The 20989-nt window shown below is 41.0% G+C and overlaps 1 long non-coding RNA gene and 1 other non-coding gene across 3 annotated transcripts; both read right to left on the bottom strand.

Moving 5' to 3' along the window:
* Positions 1 to 11102: 11102 nt before the first annotated feature.
* LOC131381072 (uncharacterized) lies at positions 11103 to 20768 on the bottom strand. Of its 2 annotated transcripts, none has more exons than XR_009209516.1 (4): positions 20641 to 20768; positions 15857 to 16036; positions 14007 to 14081; positions 11103 to 11406 (listed from the first exon to the last, which is right to left on the bottom strand). It is a non-coding gene; the product is annotated as an uncharacterized LOC131381072 (long non-coding RNA). The 2 variants fall into 2 exon arrangements; XR_009209517.1 differs by lacking the exon at positions 11103 to 11406 and adding an exon at positions 13355 to 13474.
* On the bottom strand, positions 18239 to 18342 carry LOC116481408 (U6 spliceosomal RNA). Its single transcript, XR_004251562.1, has one exon. It is a non-coding gene; the product is annotated as a U6 spliceosomal RNA (small nuclear RNA).
* Positions 20769 to 20989: the final 221 nt, after the last annotated feature.

Below are 20989 nucleotides of genomic sequence, written 5' to 3' on the forward strand. Positions count from 1 at the left end.
CCAGTCCTTTTCTTCTGAGATTCCTTTAGTCAATTTGCTAGAAAGGCTACTGCTGGCCCTGCTTCCTGACTGCCACTGAGCATTGCTCCCCTATCTAGAGCATTCTATAACTCCCAGGAATTTCCACTACTCAGAGAAGCCTCATGCAGGTGGGGGCCCTGAGAGGCAGGTGGAGGTTAGCTTCTTGGTGAACCTGCCTTTGAACATGAGCAGCCTCTACATTCTGCTTCCTCAGTGATTGATGCCTGTTACAGGCAGAATGTTCGTGTCTCACCAAAATTCCTATGTTGAAGCCTTATCCCCCAATGTGATGATATTTGGAGATGGGGCTTTTGCAGGGCAATTAGGTTTAGATTAGGTCCTGAGGGTAGGACCTTCATGATGGGATCGATGTCCTTGTAAGTGGAACATTAGAGAAAGTGGCCATCTACCAGCCAGAAGAGGGCTCACTTTAGGAACCAAATCTGCTGGCACCTTGATCTTGGACTTCCCAGTCTCCCAGAATCGTGAGAAATAAATATCTATTGTTTAAGCCACCGATTTTATTTTTTAAAAATAGTAGCCTGAGCATTCTAAGAAAATACTCACCAAGATGAGGTAAACATGATCATAAGAAACAGGTTATACAATACAAAAGCATATTTATTTTATCAAGGTAGGAGAGAGAGAAGAAGAAGAAAAGAAAGAGGAGAGGACGTGGAGAAGGAGCAGAAAGGGGAAGAGGAAGAAAATGAGCAGGGAGGGAATATTCTATCTGACAAGAAAGACATTCTCATATAGTATCTGTCGGGTGTATAACTTAGCACAAACTTAGTGAAAGTCAATAAGGCAAAATGTACCAAATGTTTACAAATATATAGGCACTTACAATGCAGAACATTTAAATTAAAATTCTCAAGCAAAATCTGGATGTAAGATATGGTTATTGTCTTAGGGTCCATCTACCAACCCTGATCAAGATATACATTTTAGTTTAGTTTTGTCTTAGTCCAGGCTGCTGTAACAAAAACCATAAACTGGGTGGCTTATAAATAACAGGCATTTATTTTTCACAGTTTTAGAGGCTGAAAGTCTGAGACCAGGGTGCCAGCATGGGCAGGTTCTGGTGGGGGCTGTCTTCCTGGCATGCAGATGAACATTCACCAGGTCCTCACAAGGCTGAGAGAGACCACAGGGTCTCTCACTCTTCCTCTTCTCATAGGGCCACAATCCTATGGCATAAGGACCTTACCCTTGTGGCCTCATTTAACTTTAATTAACTCCTTAAAAGCCCTATCTTCAAATATAGTCATATAGGGGTTAGGGCTTCCATATATGAATTTTTGAGGAAAACAAACATTCTGTTCATAGCAAGTTTAGTTCAATTACTTTTTAAAATTCTTTCACTGTGTCCTGCATCTCACTTGGCTCTGGAGATGCAAACGTGACTCAAACTGAACCGTCTTTCTCCTTCATGTGGCAGTTTGAGCATGTTCTCCTGAAATACACATGAACATATACACTTCTGCTGGTGTGATCTAGCCCTCTCCCCCACTCTGACACTCATACACAAATTTAACTCCACTAACAAAGAAAACCCATATAATTATATTAGCAGAGTGTTGTAGGTAAACAGAAGGGATTATCCACATCACACAGCAAAACTGTCCAACCATCTCCCTTAAACTCTCACCCTTAACAACCATTCTGGCCACACTCCCTCATCCTAATATGCTTTCTTCTTCTCCTCCTCCTGTCTCTCACTAGCTCTTTCTTTTTTTGTAGTCCTATTCAATTTTTCCATGTATTTTCTCTTTGACTAGACTCTCATTGTCAGCTCTGCATACAACTTTTCAGCTAACATTCTGAGTTGATTTTCTACTTTTGTAGAACTCATTTGCATTTGATCTATCACCTTGATCAGCAAAACAAAGTCTTCTTGTGCATGTGTGTGCATGTACATGTGTGAGAGACAGAGGATCGGAGAGAGAGAAAAAGAGAGATAGAGAGACCATGTCAGCTTTCTTTTGACTAGTGTTCGCATATTGTTTTCTTATCCTTTGACTTTTAATCTATCTGTATTTATCTACTTAAAATGTTTCCTTTAGACAGCATATAATTAGGTCTATGCTGTTGTTGTGGTTGTTGTGTGTGTGTGTGTGTGCACGAGAATTCAATGTAACAATCTCTACTTTTTAATTGGGTATTTAGACCATTGTTATTTAATGTAATGTTTTATATCATTGTATTAAAACCTAGCATCCTGCTAACAGTTTCTTTTTGCTTATCTATTATGTTTCTTTTTTCGTCTTTTTCTGCCTACCTTTGAATTCAAATGTTTTATTATTCCATTTTATGTCCACTATTGGCTTATTAGTTATATCTCATTTTGAGTTTTTAAGTGATTGCCACATGGTTAACAATATCTACATCTCTAGCTTATCACAGCCTATGTTCAAATAATATGGTACTGTTTCATGAACAGTATAAGAATTTTACAACCATATTTCTGATTCATCCCTTGCATCTTTTGCACTATTGCTATTATAAGTTTTACATTTACTACAAGGTAAAAACTATAATTAGTACTATAATTTTTGTTTCAGACAGTAAATGTTTTAATTATTAAAAATAAAGATTTTCTTAAATATTTACCTTATAGCACTTATTTCTCGCTACAGATCCATGTTTCTTTCTATCAACATAAATTTTTGCCAGAAGAACTTCCTTTTGTTTTCCTTGTAATACTGCTGGGAATGTAAGGTTATGTGAGTCTGAAAACTTCTTATATCTAGATTCTTATATTGTTTTAATTTTTGGAAACATTCATGCTGACTATAGAAGCCCTCCCCAGAAGCTGATGCTAGTGCCATGCTTCTTGTACAGCCTGCAGAGCTCTGAGCCAAACCTCTTTTTTTATAAATCACCCAGCCTAAGATATTCCTCTATAGCTACACACAAATGGACTAAGGCAGGTGGGACTGGGGTGCCAGAGTTTTCCTCAAAGCCCCTGCTCTGCCTTCAGCTCTCTGATATTCCTGCTTGCCTGTGCCACGGAGGTGGTCACCCTATGCTCCTGCTCGTGCCCCAAACATACTAGCTGCTCCTTCTTAACCAGTCCAGGTTCACAGTGGGTTTGTGAGGACAACTGTTATTTGGGGCCCTGTCAGTTTGAGACTGATCCTTATTTCTTGGATTTTGAGGCTTTCTTAACATTCCTGTCTCTCCTCTCCATGGCATTGACACTTTGTCTAGTATCTGTGGTTGCTTTTGAGCTGGAGCTTCCTCTTGTCCCTTAAAATAGTTTGCCTCTTTTCCCTTAGAAAAAAGTACTTTAGGGTTTGTTTGTTTTCTTTTATCCTTCCTACATTGAAATTGGTTTTTGCTTGTACCTTGGGAATGACGTACTTTACTGCTCCTCCCCTAAGAGCACTGGGGCCCAGGAAATGGGTAGTGTTTTGTGAGTGGTCTCTCGGAGCGGTCAAGTACATCCTGCATATGCATAACTGAAGAGCGTCCCTTTTGGTCTCCTGCCCTGCTCCCAGTCTTTCTGGTGAACAGCTGGGGGAGGCCATGGCAAGAAAGTTGGGAGTGAATGCAAATTCCTCTTGTGTCTGGACCTGCAGTTGCTCTGAACTGACACTTGACCTTTAATAATTTGTTAAATTCTGGTCGTCTTCTTCTTACTGACGTGAGTGGCAGCCACTTGTATCTCTGAGTTCTGTTACAAGTGAGAGAACTAGAATTTCATGTTGGAAAGGGGTGCCCTCATTTGGAATTCAGGATATGTAGTTGCCTTGCAACCTCAGTTCTCCGATGGCCTCAAGGAAAGTGACTGATTGTGACCAAACCAGCTACACGGTAGGAGTTATGCTCTTTAAACTTCTCTTCATCCCAAGTGGAAGCAGAATTCTATTCTTTTAGGAGAAAAACAATAATATAAGACTCTGAAATGAAAGAGAGAGGCAGGGCAAGGAAGGAAGGAAAGAAGGAAGGGAAAGAGGAGGAAAGGAAGGAAGGAAAGAAGGAAGGTGGGCTGCATATAGCACTTTATTATTCTTAATATGCAATGCCCACATCTTACATTACTAACCAAATTTTATTAAGCCCTCACTGAGCCAGGTACTTATTAAGCCAGGTCCTGCCTATTTTAAGCTTTCATATATGTAACCTCATTTAATTATCATGTCAATCTTATGACATGCATACTAATATTACACTCATTTTACTAATATTTTACTCAGTTATAATACTCATTTTCTAAATCCCGAGACTTAGAAAGCTTGATTTGCTCACGATTATACAACTAGGCTTTTTGTCATTAGTACTAAGCTTGTTCCTTTTTATGTAAGCTGTCTAAACATGTTTGTGGTATCTGTAGATATTATTGCTTTAATTTACAGATGAAGACGCTGAGGTTAAGAAACAAGTGACTGCCATGAGATCATAAAGAAAATGCATAAGTCGTGGAAACAATTAGAAAATAGGTGTTTTGATTTTAAGTTGCAAATGCTCTCCATTCCACAAAGATGTTGGAAATGGCTTGAAGCAGAGTCCGTGGAGTATCTTCTCTAAATTCTCCACAACACTTTATACAGCTCCTAACGCATAATGAAACTTAAATAAATCTTACTGAATTAAAAAGAAGGAATAAACATGAGAGGAAGTCGTCGAGAATGGAGAGACGGAGAGAAATAGAAATAGAAGGAAGATTATAAAGATGAAAAGGACAAGAAGAAGAACAGTCCATATTTATAAAATACTTTAGAAGACAAATAAAATTTCCTTCTACGTGCTGTCAGGACATGCTTTTTAATTTGTGGAAGTCACACACTGCAGATGTTGCCTTCTGGGTTGCTGGTAGGATCACCATGACAAAGGCGCTGCCTCATCTATAAATAGACGGTCAGATTGATTTCACATCCTGCCCTGGTTCTTCCGACTGCTTGATGGGCGTGACAACACAATCGATGAGTGATCCCATCCACTTTGCCTGCGCAGGCCTCGCCTGCACTGTCTTCTGGAAGATGACAATCAGGCTCATTAAATCCAGCACAAAGAAGCTTCAAAGACATTTGTCCTATCAGAGAAACTGAGCCTGAGTCCATTACCATTGCATCAAAAGGAACTGAGATTTAATCAGCCATCTCTCCCAAACCTATTGTTAGTAAGACAGTTTGGATCTCTCCTTTGCCTGTTTGGATCGATGTTAACTGGAACTTCAATGGCCAGAGCTGATGTCCGTTCCAGCCCAGGTATAAAAAAGCTGTTCAACTGGACATTGATAGGTTTCCATCATAAGTTTTGCTTTAATGTATTTGAGGTACCTGGAGCTGTGGCCTGAAAAACTAACCCTGAGTTCTGCCACAGAAATTCTTGACTTTGGGCAAGTCATTTAACTACCCTGAGCCCCAGTGTTTCCTTCCCACTGTGTTTAGGAGCATAGATTATGCACTGGATCAAAGCCTCTGTGAACTTGAGAGTCTCTAAAAGTCAGTGCTGTCATATATGAATATAAACAACAGTAGCATGTCCCTCAGAAGTTGCTATGAGCATTACATAAAAGGAGGGCCTTGTCCATGGCTTCCTGGTCACATGGTGATGAGAATGATGACAAACTAATCATTCAGTGTATGAATGGAAAAAAACAGTTAAATTGTAATTTTAGAAATATTAAGGTGACAGCTATTATTATTATTATTGTTATTAGAAATATTTAGAATGCTTAGTCAAGGTGTCTATTAATACGTATTCATTCATTTAATTAGCATGTATTATGGACATATTATGCAATTGAGCTATAAAACCAGAAACAACTTTTGTCTATTATGACAAAGATCAAGAATCACATACTGATTTCTGGTTTTGCATAGATCAGTTCCACAGTGATCTGAGAAGTTTCACCCCTACATAGATGGTCAGATTCAATGCCATTTCTCATGCTGGCCTTCAAAGCTGACACGCTTGTGAACAAGAAAGACCAGGTCTGAGGGCCTAAAGGCAACTTTGAAATTGCTTTGTTAAGTATGTGGAATTCAAAGTTTTTTCCATTTAAACTTAACCCTATTCTTGTGAGGGAAGTCTCCATTTATTTGAAGATTTCTTTAATGCTCTGCCATTGTTTTAATACCACGCTTGTTTTACACTCTAGAATAGTATATAAACAGTCACAGCAAACCCAGCACATCTATGTAAAAGCCAGTGATGGAACTGGAGTCCCATTTAGGGCAGGAAACTCTCGTCTCTAACTAGAAACTCAGCAAATACATGTATTGTCACCTCCCCAGGTGGCAAAACCGGAGCCCCAGAATAGAGTGTGCTGGGCTTTACACAGCCCAGCTCTGAATCCAGATCATAAGAGGCTGTCCGTGTTGTGCTAACCTCCTTCCTCCTTGATGGCATTGTGGAGCCAGGCAGAGGACAGAGGAAGACAGAAATATGACTGGATTTACATGTTATTATAGAAGACATTTGGGACTGATTTTGCATTTTTACTTTGCTATGGTGCTGAGAGGTTTTCTGTATTCTATCTCAGAATGTTATCCCGGCTATGCAAGTCACCTAAGTCAAAGAACTGGTTTGGCAAAACCCAATAACCAGATCAGTCTGAGGTTTTCATTTGTAGCTGGATTGACTTAGGGATGGCGTAGATAACTCCTGGGTGTGGAAAAAGTCCAAACTCTCACTCATGAAAAAATGTCCTTCTCCTAGATGTAACACCTTTCATTCCCCAAAGGATTTAAGCTTCCAGAGCCGAGACCCTTGGTTGGAGAACTGCTTTTAGGAGTGAGTCTTCAGCATCAGTTCCCTTCTGTTCCAAATTTTTTGAGGGTGGTGTTGGAGGAACCCATGGGTTCCTCCAGGGAGATGAATAGCAGAGGGCAGCCTGAAAACAGAGGGAGAGGAGGCTTGGAAAGACCAAGACAAATTAAGTAAGTTATATTTAGCAAGGGAGAAAGCAATATTTGTACTTTGTATCAGAGGCTATATTACCCCTTTCTCTCCAATATTCTTTAATCTTTTAATTTTCACAGCATTCTATTAGAAAGTCATTACTATAATCCCCATTTTCAGATGACAAATGGAGACTCAGTGAAGTTCTGTAGCTGGCCAAGGTCACAGGATTACTAAAAAGCAGAGCTGCAGGAGTCCAGCTCTGCCAGACCCCAAAGCCCCTGATCTCCACTCCACCTCATGCATCCAGGGGTGATACTGTTTGGGTGGGTGGGGACAGTCATCCCTGAAATGCCCTTTCTTTTCATATCTGCCATCTAGAGGAAATTCTTCCCTGAACCAGCCCCAAATCCTCTGTTCAGCCTCCCTGTAGCTTCAAGCTGTTCTCCCTCCCTGTCCCCTGGATTCTGGTATCACATGTCTATATCACACACTGCAGATAGCCCAACCCCCACAGTTTAGGGGACTATCTCATTGTATTTCAAACAAAAACCTGATTTCATGTGCATCTTATGCCTTTTTCTTGAGTGGCGAATATCTTGTCCACATTAAGTGCTCAATAAATCCTGCTCTGGATACTAGCAGATGTGGATAATTAATGCTAAGGAAACCAAACAGCAGCCCTGTGAATTTCTGTGACCAAGATACTGGTCGTTGTCTGAACTGGCATGAAAACAGGGTTCATCCAGGCACACACACCCCTGGGCCATGTTTGCACAACTCTTCCATTTGCATTACCTTCTCTCCTGCAGATAAATAGTAGATGACCCATTACCAATGAATGGAGCTCATTCTGTTCTTGCTCATGGGAAAGTAAAAAAAATCTCACTCCTTTAGAATGTGGCTTCCAGAAGAAGGAGGTGATGTGAAGGTCGCAGTAATCCCAGAACCAGGCAGATGGGTGCACAGGACTGAACTCACTGTATGTTGTGGCTGCTACAGCACACAGTGGATGTTCCACAACAACTTAGTCTAGATACTGGGAATTTTCTGTTTATGGCTGCATTTTCTCATATTTGTGGGATTGTACTATGTTGAATTACAAGGATGAAGTGAGATGGAGGAAAATATCATTTATTATGAATAGAGGATATCTAATTCAGTCCTTTGTTCACATTCACTCTTTGATATCATTTAAAAAATACATTATATGAATATGCCCTAGCTCTTGTGTTTTTTATGCTTCACCTGTTAATGAACATTTGGGTTATTTCCGGGTTTTGGTTATTTTGAGTAACACTGCTTTAAAAATTCATGTAGAACTGTTTGTGTGAACATATGTTTTTATTTGTCTTGAGTAAAACTCAGAAGTAGAATTGTTGAGTCATATGATAAGTAGATATTTAAAATTATAATACCCACCAAACATTTTTCCGAAGGTCTTATGCCATTTTACACTCTCACCAGCAATGTATGAGTTCCAGTTGCTCAACACTTACTATATTGCTAGTCATTTTAGCACAGGCCAATCTGGTTGACATGCGACTTCGCAATAATCAAAGAGCAGACATCACCACCATACCTCTTCAGAAACACAAAACTGACTCAGAAAAAGAACAACTGGTGGTATGGTTTGGCTGTGTCCTCAGCCAAATCTCACCTTGAATTATAATAATCCCCATGTGTCAAGAGTGGGACTGGGTGGAGATAATTGAATCATGGGGGCAGAATTCCCCATGCTGTTCTTGTGATAGAGAGTGAGTTCTCACAAGATCTGATGATCTTATATGAGGCTTCCTCCTTCGATCAACACTCATTATCTCTCCTGCTGCCCTGTGAAGAGGTGCCTTCCACCATGAGTGTAAGTTTCCTGAGGCCTCCCCAGCCATGCTGAACTGTTAGGCAATTAAACCTCTTTCCTTTATAAATCACCCAGTCTTGGACAGTTTCTTTATATAATAGCAGCATGAGAACACAGTAATACAGTAAATTAGTACTGCAGAGAGTGGAGTGCTGCTATAAATATACCCAAAAATGTAGAAATGACTTTGGTTCTGGATAATAGGCAGAGGTCTGAACAGTTTGGAGGGTCCAGAAGAAGACGGGAAAAATGTGGGAAAGTTTGGAACTTCCTAGGGACTTAGAAGGCTCAGAAGACAGGAAGATATGGGAAAGTTTGGAACTTCCTAGAGACTTGTTGAATAGCTTTGACCAAAATGCTGATAGTGATATGGACAATGAAGTCCAGGCTGAAGTGGTCTCAGATGAAAATAAGGAACTTGTTGGGAACTGGAGTAAAGGTCACTCTTGCTATGCTTTAGCAGAGACTGGTGGCATTTTGTCCCTGCCTTAGAGAGCTGTGGAACTTTGAACTTGAGAGATGATTTGCAGTAGCTGGGAGAAGAAATTTCTAAGTGGCAAGGCATTCAAGATGAAGCAAAGCAAAAAGTTTGGGAAATTTGCAGCCTGACAATGTGATAGAAAAGAAAAACCCATTTTCTGGGGAGAAATTCAAGCAGGCTGAAGAAATTTGCATAAGTAACAAGGAGGAATGTTAATCACCAAGACAATGGGGAAAATGCCTCCAGGGCATGCCAGAGACCTTTGTGACAGCCCCTCCTATCACAGGCCTGGAGGCCTAGGAGGGAAAATAGTTTTCTGGGCCAGGTCCAGGGCCCCACTGCTGTGTGCAGCCTTGGGACTTAGTGCTCTGCATCCCAGCCATTCCAGCCATGGCTAAAAGAGGCCAAAGTACAGCTCAGGCCAATGCTTCAGAGGGTGCAAGCCTCAAGCCTTGGCAGCTTCCACATGATGTTGGGCTTTAAGAGGCACAGAAGTCAAGAATTAAGGTTTGTGAATCTTCGCTTAGATTTCAGAAGATGTATGGAAACTCCTGGATGTCCAGGCAGAAGTTTGCTGCAGGGACACAGCCCTCATGAAGAACCTCTGCGAGGGCAGTGCAGGAGGGAAATGTGGGTGGGAGCCCCCACATAGAGTCTCCACTAGGGCACTATCTAGTGGAGCTGTGAGAAGAGGACCACTGTCCTCCAGACCCCAGAATGGTAGATCCCCCAACAGCTTGCACACTGCACCTGAAAAAGCTACAGACACTCAATGCCAGCCCATGGAAGCAGCTAGGAAGGGGGCTGTACCCTGCAAAGCCACAGGGGCAGAATTGCCCAAGGCTGTTGGAGCCCACCTCTTGAATCAGTGTGACCTGGATGTGAGACAAGGAGTCAAAGGAGATCATTTTGGAATTTTGAGGTATAATGACTACCCTATTGGGTTTTGGACTTGCATGGGGCCTGTAGCTCCTTTTTTGTGGTCAATTTCTCCCATTTGGAACAAGTGTATTTACTCAATACCTGTATCCCCATTGTATTTGGGAAGTAACAAACTTGCTTTTGATCTTACAGGCTCGTAGGCAGAAGGGACTTGCCTTGTGTCAGATGAGACTTCAGACTTGGACTTTTGTATTAATGCAGGAATGAGTTAACACTTTGGGGGACTGTTGAGAAGGCATGATTGTGTTTTGAAATGTGAGATCATGAGATTTGGGAGGGTCCAAGGGGGAAAATGATATGGTTTGGCTCTGTGTCCCCAGCCAAATCTCACCTTGAACTGTAATAATCTCCATGTGTCAAGAGTAGGACCTGGTGGAGATAATTGAATCATGGGGGTAGCATTCCCCATGCTGTTCTTGTGATAGAGAATGAGTTCTCATGAGACCTGATGGTTTTGTAAGAGGCTTCCCCCTTTGCTTGGCATGCATTCTCTCTCCTGCTGCCCTGTGAAGAGGTGCCTTCCACCATGATTGTAAGTTCCATGAGGCCTCCCCAGCCATGCTGAACTCTTTCCTTTATAAATTACCCAGTCTCAGGTGTATCTTTATTAACAGCATGAGAAAGGACTAATACAACTGGCAAAAAGGAATTCACATTGTAAATAGACAACTAAACATTTAGCACTTTTCTACCTAATTTTGCTTCTGGCAAGAGCATGAGCTCTAGATTTCAGTCCTGGCCCTGCCACTTACCAGCTTCATGGCTGTAGGCAAGTTAGTCACTCTGAGCCTTGCTTTTCTTATCCTTAAAAAGAGGCAGTTATACCCACACTAGTGGGTTGTTGAGAGAATTACATTTTATTAAAAAGTAAATAGAAGAATGTGTATTGAGGATTCAATAAATAAGAGGAGTAGTAATTATTTTTATTATTTCCATGGCCAGTAGGATTTAAAGAAAAAGTGTTACTCTTTGCAGGTAGTTCAAAGACTATTTGGAAGGACAGAGAGGCAGACGGGCCATGCAGGTGAGGTCAAAATCAGTACCTCCTTCTGAGACTCCTCAGAAGGAAGAACTACTTCAATCAATCAGGACTCAAGGCAGCAGGGCTGGTGTTGGGGGAGGGAGGGAAAAGCAAGGAGGCTTCTCAGAGAAAGTAATGCCTGAGCAAAGTTATGGGACAGTGAGCATCGCTGAGCCGTTACATGGTTTAGAGGCAGAGTTTTAAATCCTTTTAGAGTAGGTCTTCTTTCTAGGGAATAAAATGTAAAACATGAGATTCAGATTCTTGTGGATTTGGTTTTCTTTATTAATGGTGCCTAATGGCCTGTAATTAAGGCACAACTTGTTAGCTAAACCAACAATTACCATTTGTTTGAAGTGCAAAAAGAGAATAATGAATGGCTTTATTCAGCAGTTTTTCCCTTCTTTAATGGTTTGAGCAAGAGTTGGTTTTCAATCTCTCTCTTTTTCTCACTCTCTCCTTACCCTCTCACTTTACCTTCTCTTCCTTCCTATTTTTCTTCCTCACTCCCTTATCCTTCACTCCACCCAGACACAGACACACACACGTACACACACACACACACACACACACACACACACACACACAGAGGAATTCCTCAGCTTATATATAAATTGGCTCTCTTTTTAAGCATTTAGGGAAAATTTCCCATCATTTAAACTTATTTCACAGCTTTCGTTACCACTCGACCTTTGCCCCAACACCTGATGTCAGTTTAAAACGAGTTCCCAACTGGAGGCAGATGAGGCTGGGTGGGAAGGATGGAAAAGCCAAGTGGGCCTGGTGTGGCTTGGTTAGAGGCAGGGCTGCTCTGACGCTCAGCTCAGCTCTAGTATGAGACGGATTTTCTGTTTGAGAGAAACATTGCTGCTGTAACATAGGCAGAAATGAGAGAGAGAGAGAGAGAGACTGAGACTTGGGTTAGTGTCTTTGGAGACAAACACGTCTGATGCAAATCCTGGATCTGGCCCTTATTTACTCTCAGTGGTGAGTTTTTAACCCCGCTTTCATTTTTCTTACCTTTAAAATGAGATTATAGACACATATACACACATACTCATACATATATGCGTGTTTATGTATGTAGGTAGGTATATGGAAGACTTTACCAGAATTGAATGAAATAATATAAAATTCCACAGTATGATGCCTGCCACATAGTGTCGCATGTATTTTAATAGCTATTACTTATTTTTATGAGCTAATTCGCCCCCACCCCAAAGTCCTCAGCCCCAATATGACTGTATTTGGAGATACAGGCTTTAAGGAGGTAATTGATTAAGGTGATCATAAGGGTGGGGTCCCTATTCTGATAGGATTGGTGTCTTTATAAGAAGAGGCAGAGACACCAGAGTTCTCTGCTTCTCTCTCCCTGTATGCGCAGGACAAAGACCATGTGAGGACACAGTGAGAAGGCAGCCATCTGCAAGCCAGGAAGAGGCCCTCACCAGAAACCAAATATGTTGGTGACTTAATCACAGATTTTTAGCCTCCAGCACTGTGAGAGAATAAATGCCTTTTGTTTAGGGCTCCCAGTCTATGGTGTTTTGTTATTTAGTATGAGCTGACTAAAATAGTTTTTAAGTGTCACCTCTTGTTTTACCTCAAGCACCTCAGAGTGACTCCTATGGGACAAAGAACAGAAAGCCTTATCATGAAACGAGTGGGGAAGGGTCTGGGTTTTAGAGGATGAGGCGCTCACTACTCAGAACATTCACCCATGAATTCCCTCTCACCCTTGCTGGTCCCAGAGACCCTTAGCTCTAGCTTTGTCTAACTCTTTAGAGTTTTGAGGTAATGCACAAAAACAGATGCACACAGAAGAGGTAAACCTCTGTGTTCATCATTCTTGCATTGTTGTAAAGAAATACTTGAGACTGGGTAATTTATAAAGAAACGAGGTTTAATTGGCTCACAGTTCCACAGGCTGTACAGGAAGCATTGTGCTGGCATTTGCTTGGCCTCTGGGGAGACCTCGGGAAACTTACAATCATGGTAGAAGGCAAAGGGAAAGTCCACATATCACATGCTGGAGCAGGAGCAAGAGAGAGAGAGTGGGAGGTGTATTAGTCAGGATTCTCTAGAGGGACAGAACTAATAGGATAGATGTATATACAAAGGGGAGTTTATTAACATGTATTGACACACATGATCACAAGGTGAAGTTCCACAATAGGCCATCTGCAAGCTGAGGAGCAAGGAAGCCAGTCCAAGTCCCCAAACCTCAAAACTAGGAGAGCTAATAGTGCAGCCTTCAGTCTGTGGTCAAAGGTCCAAGAGTCCCAAAGCTGAAGAACTTGAAATTTGATGTTCAAGGGCAGGAAGCATCCATCACAGGAGAAAGATGAAGGTAAAAAGACTCAGTCAGTCTAGGTCTTCCACGTTCCTCTGCCTGCTTTTATCTTAGCTGAGCTGGCAGCTGACTAGATGGTGCCCACCAGATTGAGGACGGGTCTGCCTCTCCCAGTCCACTGACTCACATGTTAATCTCCTTTGGCAATACCCTCATAGACACACCTAGGAACAATACTTTGCATCCTTCAATCCAATCAAGTTGACACTCAATATTAACCATCACGGGAGGTATTGCACAGTTTTAAACAACCAGATATCAGGATAACTCACTCACTATCATGAGGACAGTACCAAGGGAGATGGTGCTAGACCATTTATGAAAAATCACCTCCCACCAAGCCCCACCTCCAACGTTGGGGATTACAATTTGACATGATATTTGGGCAGGAACACAGATGCAAACCATATCACCTCTCCTCTCCAACTTACATAAAAACCATTTTTTTTTCCAGATTAGGTGTGCTCCAGATTACCTGAAGGATTTCAAAGTGTGTCCATGGTTTCCCAAGGCAGAGGCTTATGTTTTTATATAGAGGGCTTCAGTGAGTCTGTAATAACAGAAAGAGTGAGGAGACAGGATTTTTTTTAAGGTTAAATAAATTAATACTGTGTGGGCCAATGGTGGCAGTGTGTAAGGAAGACAGAACTGTGCAAAGTCAGTAATCAAACATGATCAAATCATGCTGCTGCAGACAACTGTTCCCCAGAGTTAGAAAACCAAGCTAAAAATATGACTTCTTAACACTCTGCACCTCCGGTGCACTCACTGCACAGTCTATAGCTGCAGGTAAAATTCTACCACGACAAACTTAAAGGTGGTAAAAAGGACACCCCCTGCCATTTCATGTTGTGCAATTGCAGGTTAAGGCTTAGCATAGACCAGAACAAAAAAGAGCCATTTGCAGATTCTTCATACACATAGTCCCTTCTTTGCCCCTCTCTCACATAGATCATAAGGGGAAATGAAAATAGCCTGGTATATAAGATTAACTTCTCTGGGTCCAATTTTTAAAATCTGCCAATGTATAATCTAGCCTATTGCTCCTCAGAACAACTCTTCTGTTAAGTCAAACTAATAATTCGTATCTCTCAGGCATTAGGATTAAATGAAAATATTACCTATGAAGTCTGTAGAAAACTTCCTCGCACATGAAATCTGCTCAGAAATGGTCTGGTTTGTTCCTCATCTCATGACATTACTGTATTTGTTCAACATTCAGAGAGAGAGCAGAATGCAAATGCATAGGTCTTGAAGTCAGAAGATTGCTTGACAAAATGACCATAGGAAAGACTTCAAGCCTTTCTGGGTTTAGATTTCTTCATCTGTACAATGGAAATGATGTTCCCTATGCTTTTTTGGCTTGTATTTCATTTAAGTTTAAATGGTATAGCTGGAAAATGTTCATACTGTAAAGCAGTATACCAATGGTTGGTAAGGAAAGGGCTTTGAGTTGGGAGCACTTTACATCTCAGAATCATCTCTACATTAATAGCATAAAATTCAAATCCTCTAATCTGAAAGATGAGAAGTTCTAGGAGAGAATTGGGTATGGTACAGGCATGTATTTTTCCTGAAAATAGTTACTTTCCCAGGTAATACTGAAATTTCCTTCTCAGTGAGAACTATCTCAGTGCACAAAGATATATTTGTGAAGTATAAATAACGGTGCTATCACTAATTTCAAGTCTTCTGCATATATTATTTGGTAAATTATAAAGTAGAAGTTATTGTCCCTATATTTAAGATAAAAATATTTTTAAAACTATGAAACTATTTTAAGAGAAGATGAATTGATATCATGGAACTTGAATTCAGAACCGGGCTTGTCTCACTGGACCCATCCTAACTCTGTGCCCCTTAGAGCATCTTATAGTCCATTAACTGATCTCAAAGGCCAAAGGCTTAGGGTGGAGGCTCGAGTTTTACTCCACAGACAATATAGACCTATTTCTTTGATCATAACGTTATGAGCAACAGAGTAATAATGAAATATTAAAGGAAACTTAAGTAGATCAAGGCATATCCTAAAACTTGTGAGATCAATGTCTAAAAACTGCCCTAGAAACACATCAGTAGTATTCTGTAGGATGTATATGGGTGGGAGATGCATTATATAAATTGCACAAATCATGAAATATAACTTAAAAGTAATCATTTACCAATATAAATACCACACTTAGTAAGCAATAGAAAAATTAAAATCAAAGATAAACTATAAGAATCATCTCATGGAGAAACTCACAAATGAATACTCTGGAAAGTCATCACAGATGGCCATAAAGAATTCCGCCCCTCCCTGGACATACATCTTACTGTTCTTACCAAGGGTGGAGTTAGTTTCCTCTTTTCTTGAGTCTTTACTGGATGATGACTTGTTGTAACTAATATAAAAATGGCAGACACCACCCTGTGGTCTTCCAGGCTTAGCCTTTTAGAGTCATGGAAGATGGTTCTTTTGCCTTCTTGACACCCAGCTGTCTTGCAAAGAAAATCCAAGCCATCCTGCAGAAGAGAGGTTACATGAAGAAAGCTGTGAGGATGAGAAACCATAAGGGGAGAAGGTTCACATGGACAATAGAGATGCCCTAGTTGACAGTTAGCCCCAAAGCCCCAGACAGCTGAGAGAAACAAGCCACCAAATGAATGCAAAACCACTTGAATGGCCATAGCAGATGCCACTGTGTGCTATGTTGTAAATGTTTGTGTTTCCCTCAAAATTCATATATTAAAACCTAATCCCTAACATGATCATATAAAGATGTGAGGTCTTTGGAAGGTGATTAGGCCAAATGAGATTCATGCTGTTATAAAATAAGTCTCTGAGCTGTCTTGCCCCTTTCACCATGTGAGGACACAGCATGAAGGCGCCATCTGTGAAGCAGACGGGGAGCCCTCACTAGACACCAAATCTGCTGGTACTATAATCTTGGACTTCCCAGCCTCTAGTGCTCTAAGAAATAAATTTCTGTTATTATAAGTTACCCAGTTTAAAATGTTTTGTTATAGCAGCCTGAAAAGATCAAGACACTGTATGGAACAGAAGAGCCACATAATCAATCTACACCATGATCAGAAAAAGTAAATTATTGCTGTTTAAAACTATGGAGTTTGGGGGTAGTTTATTATATAGAAAAAGTGACTAAAGTTAGACCTGCAGTCAAGGTGTCACTGTTGTGCTGTGAGGTGGGATAAGCTAGCATGCGTGTGTACGTGTCTGGCTGATGGGAGGCAGATGTCTGCAGACTTTCCCTGATGCCATTCTATAGAGTCTCCTGGTACCGTTGATGAATACATAACTGATCTGTTCAGCAAATGGCTACAATTTGTTTATGATGTGTCTTGAGAATGTTCTGATTAGCCTTGTCTCTGATGTTTGCAAAAGTTGTGAATGAAAGCTAACTGTAGTTCACTCCATAGGGCTTCTGATTAAAGTTATACAGCAATCAGCTCCCTCAAAGTCCATCACATGTTTGGATCCCATTGAATTCTATGTTTATCCCCTAGATCAAAACTACTACATAGACACTTGCAGGAAATGCTTCACTTGTTCCTTAACAAAACTGATGTGAGGCAATCAAGCCACTGAAGGGAACACAGAGCAGGTCATGCAAGAGGATTCAATTCTATATGAGATATTGGGCTGAGGAATTAATGAAATTTCAAACCCAGACTCAATGCTCTACCCTTAGTGCCACCTTCTTTGTGGAGAGGAGAGGACCAAGAAAACATGTAGAATTAGCTTCCCTACTTCAGACTTCTCAAATAAACCAGTTGTGTGTAGTATTAATAATTTTCTTTTTAAATTTTTTTATTTCTTCTAAAAAAATGGAATACACATGCAGAACATGCAGGTTTGTTAGTTTGTTACATAGGTATACGTGTGCCATGGTGGTTTGCTGAACCTATTGACCCAGCCTCTAAGTTCCTTCTCCTCACCTCCACCCCCCAACAGGCCCTGGTATGTGTTGTTCCCTTCTCTGTGTCCATGTATTCTCATTGTTCAACTCCCAATCATGACTGAGAACATGCAGTGTGTGGTTTTCTGTTCCTGTATTAGTTTGCTGAGGATGATGGCTTCCAGCTTCATCTGTGTCCCTGCAAAGGACATGATCTCATTCCTTTCTATGGCTGCATAGAATTCCACAGTGTATATGTATCACATTTTCCTTATCCAGTCTATCATTGATGGGCATTTGAGTTGAGTCCATGTCTTTGCTATTGTAAATAGTGCTGCAATAAACATACGTGTGCATGTGTCTTTAGAATAGAATGATTTATATTTCTTTGGGTATATACACATTAATGGGAATCCTAGGTCAAATGGTATTTCTGATTCTAGATCCTTGAGGAATTGTCACACTGTCTTCCAGAATGATTGAACTAATTTGCATTCCCACCAACAGTGAAAAAGTGCTCCTATTTCTCCACAGCCTCACCAGCATCTATTGTTTCCTGACCTTTTAATAATCGCCATTCTGACCGGCATGAGACAGTATCACATTGTGGTTTTGATTTGCATTTCTCTGATGATCAATGATGTTGAGATTTTTTTCATGTTTGTTGGGTATGTAAATGTCTTCTTTTGAGAAGTGTTTGTTCATATCCTTTGCCCACTTTTTGATGGGGCTGTTTGTTTTTTCCTGTAAAATTGTTTGTCTTGTAAATTCTGGATATTAGACCTTTGTCAGATGGGTAGATGGCAAAAAACATATGGAGTACTTCACGAATTTGTGTGTCATCCTTGCACAGGGGCCATGCTGATCTCTGTATCATTCCGATTTTAGTGTATGTGCTGCCAAAGTGAGCACTTATTAATAATTTTCTATTGCTGTGTAACTAGTTTCCATAAACTTAGCATCTTGAAACAATGTAAGTTTGTTATCTCCTAGTTTCCATGTGTCTGAAGCCAATAAAGCTTTGCTAGGCCTATGCTCAGGATCTCCTAAAGCTGGAATCAAGGGACTATCTGAGCTGCATTTCTTCTAGAGCTTAGAGTCTTTTTGTCCAAGTTCATATAGTTGGAAGAATTCAGTTCCTTGTGGCTGTAGGACTGACGTTCTTGCTTTCTTGGTGGCTGTCAGACAGGGCTGCTGTCAACAAGTACAGGCCACCCAGAGTTCCCAGACACCTGACCCTCTTGCAGCCCTTCTCATAACATAGTAACTCATGTACTTAAGGCCAGGAAGAGAATCTGTCATTTCAGCTTGCTGTGATGGAGTCTTATGTGACGTATCATGATCATGGGAGTGGCTATCCTCAATTTGTCATATCTTACTGGCTAGAAGTGATCACGGTTTCCCCTTGCACTCAGGAACAGGAAATTATGAAAGGACATGACTTATTGGAGGTCATCTCAGAATTCTACCTACCACAATGTGTTAGGAGAGGTTGCTCCCACATTATTTTCAGATAAATATTGCAATCACAACACCAGCAGTGTGCAGAATAGCTCTCACATTCTTTTTTTTCTTTTCTTTTCTTTTTTTTTTTTTTTTTTTTTTTTTGAGACTTGATCTCACTCTCTTGCCCAGTCTGAGTGCAGTGGGATGATCATAGTTCACTGCAGCTTCGACCTCAGGGGCTCAGGTGATCATTCCACCTTAGCCTCCTGAGTAGCTGAGACTACAGGCACATGCCACCATGCCCTGATAATTTGTTTTTTTAATGTAGAGACAGAGTCTTTTTATGTTACCCAGGCTGGTCTTGAGCTCCTGGACTCAAGTGATCCTCTCACCTCAGCCTCCCAAAATGCTTGGATTACAGGCATGAGCCACTGCACCCGGCCTCAGATCATTCTTGACCCCTTTATGAGAAGGCATACTCAAAGCCATTGTTGAACTAAAGGATGAAGACTAAGTTCAGTGGTAGAAAGGTGTGAGGAAGCACAAAGATTCTGCTGTAAAACTGCAAATTCAAAGGACCAGGGACATTGGAATGAAAATTGCTACATGAAAATCTGAAGGCCTTGAGTGCTGCTGAAAGAAATGTGTCTTCCTCCTTAATTGTTTTAAATATTGAGGCATCCATTGAAAAGTTTTCAGTAATTATTTTTTTCTGGGTCTTCTTAAATTAGGATAAGTAGCTGTATGAAGATGGATCTAAATAGTGAAAGGGTATGCATTGTGATGACTCCTGTCAACAAGAATTTTCCAGTGAAGATTGTATTTACTTCTGTGGAGGCACATTTTAACTGGGCACCCATATTATGCTAGGCAATTTCATGTAAAGAATCATATTTAATCCTCACTGTGAGATGATGCTATTTTCACTTTCAGTTACAGAAAACAAGGCCCAGAGAAATAAACAATGTCCTCCATCTGGATTGTGTCTGCTGTAGGAACAGGAAGTAGGCTCTGCTCATGTCTAGGTATCCACTGCTTTCAGATCACAGACAATCAGTCACTGCTCATCACACAGCTGCTAAGTGGTGTGATCAGGACTGAAACCCCAGTGCCTCTGACTTCAAAGCCTATGCTGCTCCACTGCACCACAGCATCCATTTCATCAAAGTCAGGAATTCCCCCGTTTTATCTTGAATCTCTATCAGCTGGCCCTGGGTGGTCGTTGTTCATGTTACTCATCATCTGTGTTATCAGTAGGAATGCTTCCGGTAATACAGAAAGGGGACCATGCATCAGAAAATGGTTACAAAGTGGCAAAAACTGACCTGACTGGGGATGTAGTCGAAGGGCAGGAAAAGATGGTGGGACAGGTCAAGGATGTGAGCAGAAAGGCACTCACGGTGGGAGCAAAATATAAAGAGGCACCAAAACACTCAGTGATCCTGATAAATAATATTTTAGTGCAATATTTTAAAAATCAGAATTTTTGTAAAAATATCCATGGTAAAGAAAATATCAACATTGTAAGTAAAGATGGGATCGCACCCTGCACTTGCCAGGCTCACTCACTTCATCCTCGTTACCTTACAGCCCTGAGAGGAGGCAGAAGCCATAAAGAATGAGACCAGTGGAAAAAACCTCTCCTACTCCCATTTCTCCAGGTTTCTAGGGACAGGAATGAGGGAGAAGCAAGGGAATTCTCATCTGCAGAGGTCAGATTTCAGAGAAGTTACCATGATCTCTAAGAAAAGCATAGAAGCTTACCCATGGGAAGATCAGGAATCAGGAGACCTGTGTTCTGGTCTGGGTACCAGCACTAACTCACTGTGTGATTTGGGGCTAGCCCTTTTCTTTGGGCCTCAATGTACTCATTTTTAAAATGGGAGTTTTGAATTGAGTGCTTTCTGGGGTCCTTTCCAACTCAGACTCTCTAGAAGGCTATGGACTAGCAGATTCCAAGGAGAATACTCTGTCCTTTATGTGGAAGTGCAGAATTCCAGAGAAAACTTCAATGGGTCAAATATGGACATCTTCTGTCTATTAGCTTTCCTTGCCTCTTTTCTCTTTCGTTTAGTGGTCAGTGGGCCACAAGAAGAGGCTAGTGGTCAGTTTC

Source organism: Hylobates moloch, unplaced genomic scaffold, assembly GCF_009828535.3.
Source record: "Hylobates moloch isolate HMO894 unplaced genomic scaffold, HMol_V3 SCAFFOLD_13, whole genome shotgun sequence".
In the NCBI taxonomy this organism is placed as follows: Eukaryota; Metazoa; Chordata; class Mammalia; order Primates; family Hylobatidae; genus Hylobates; species Hylobates moloch.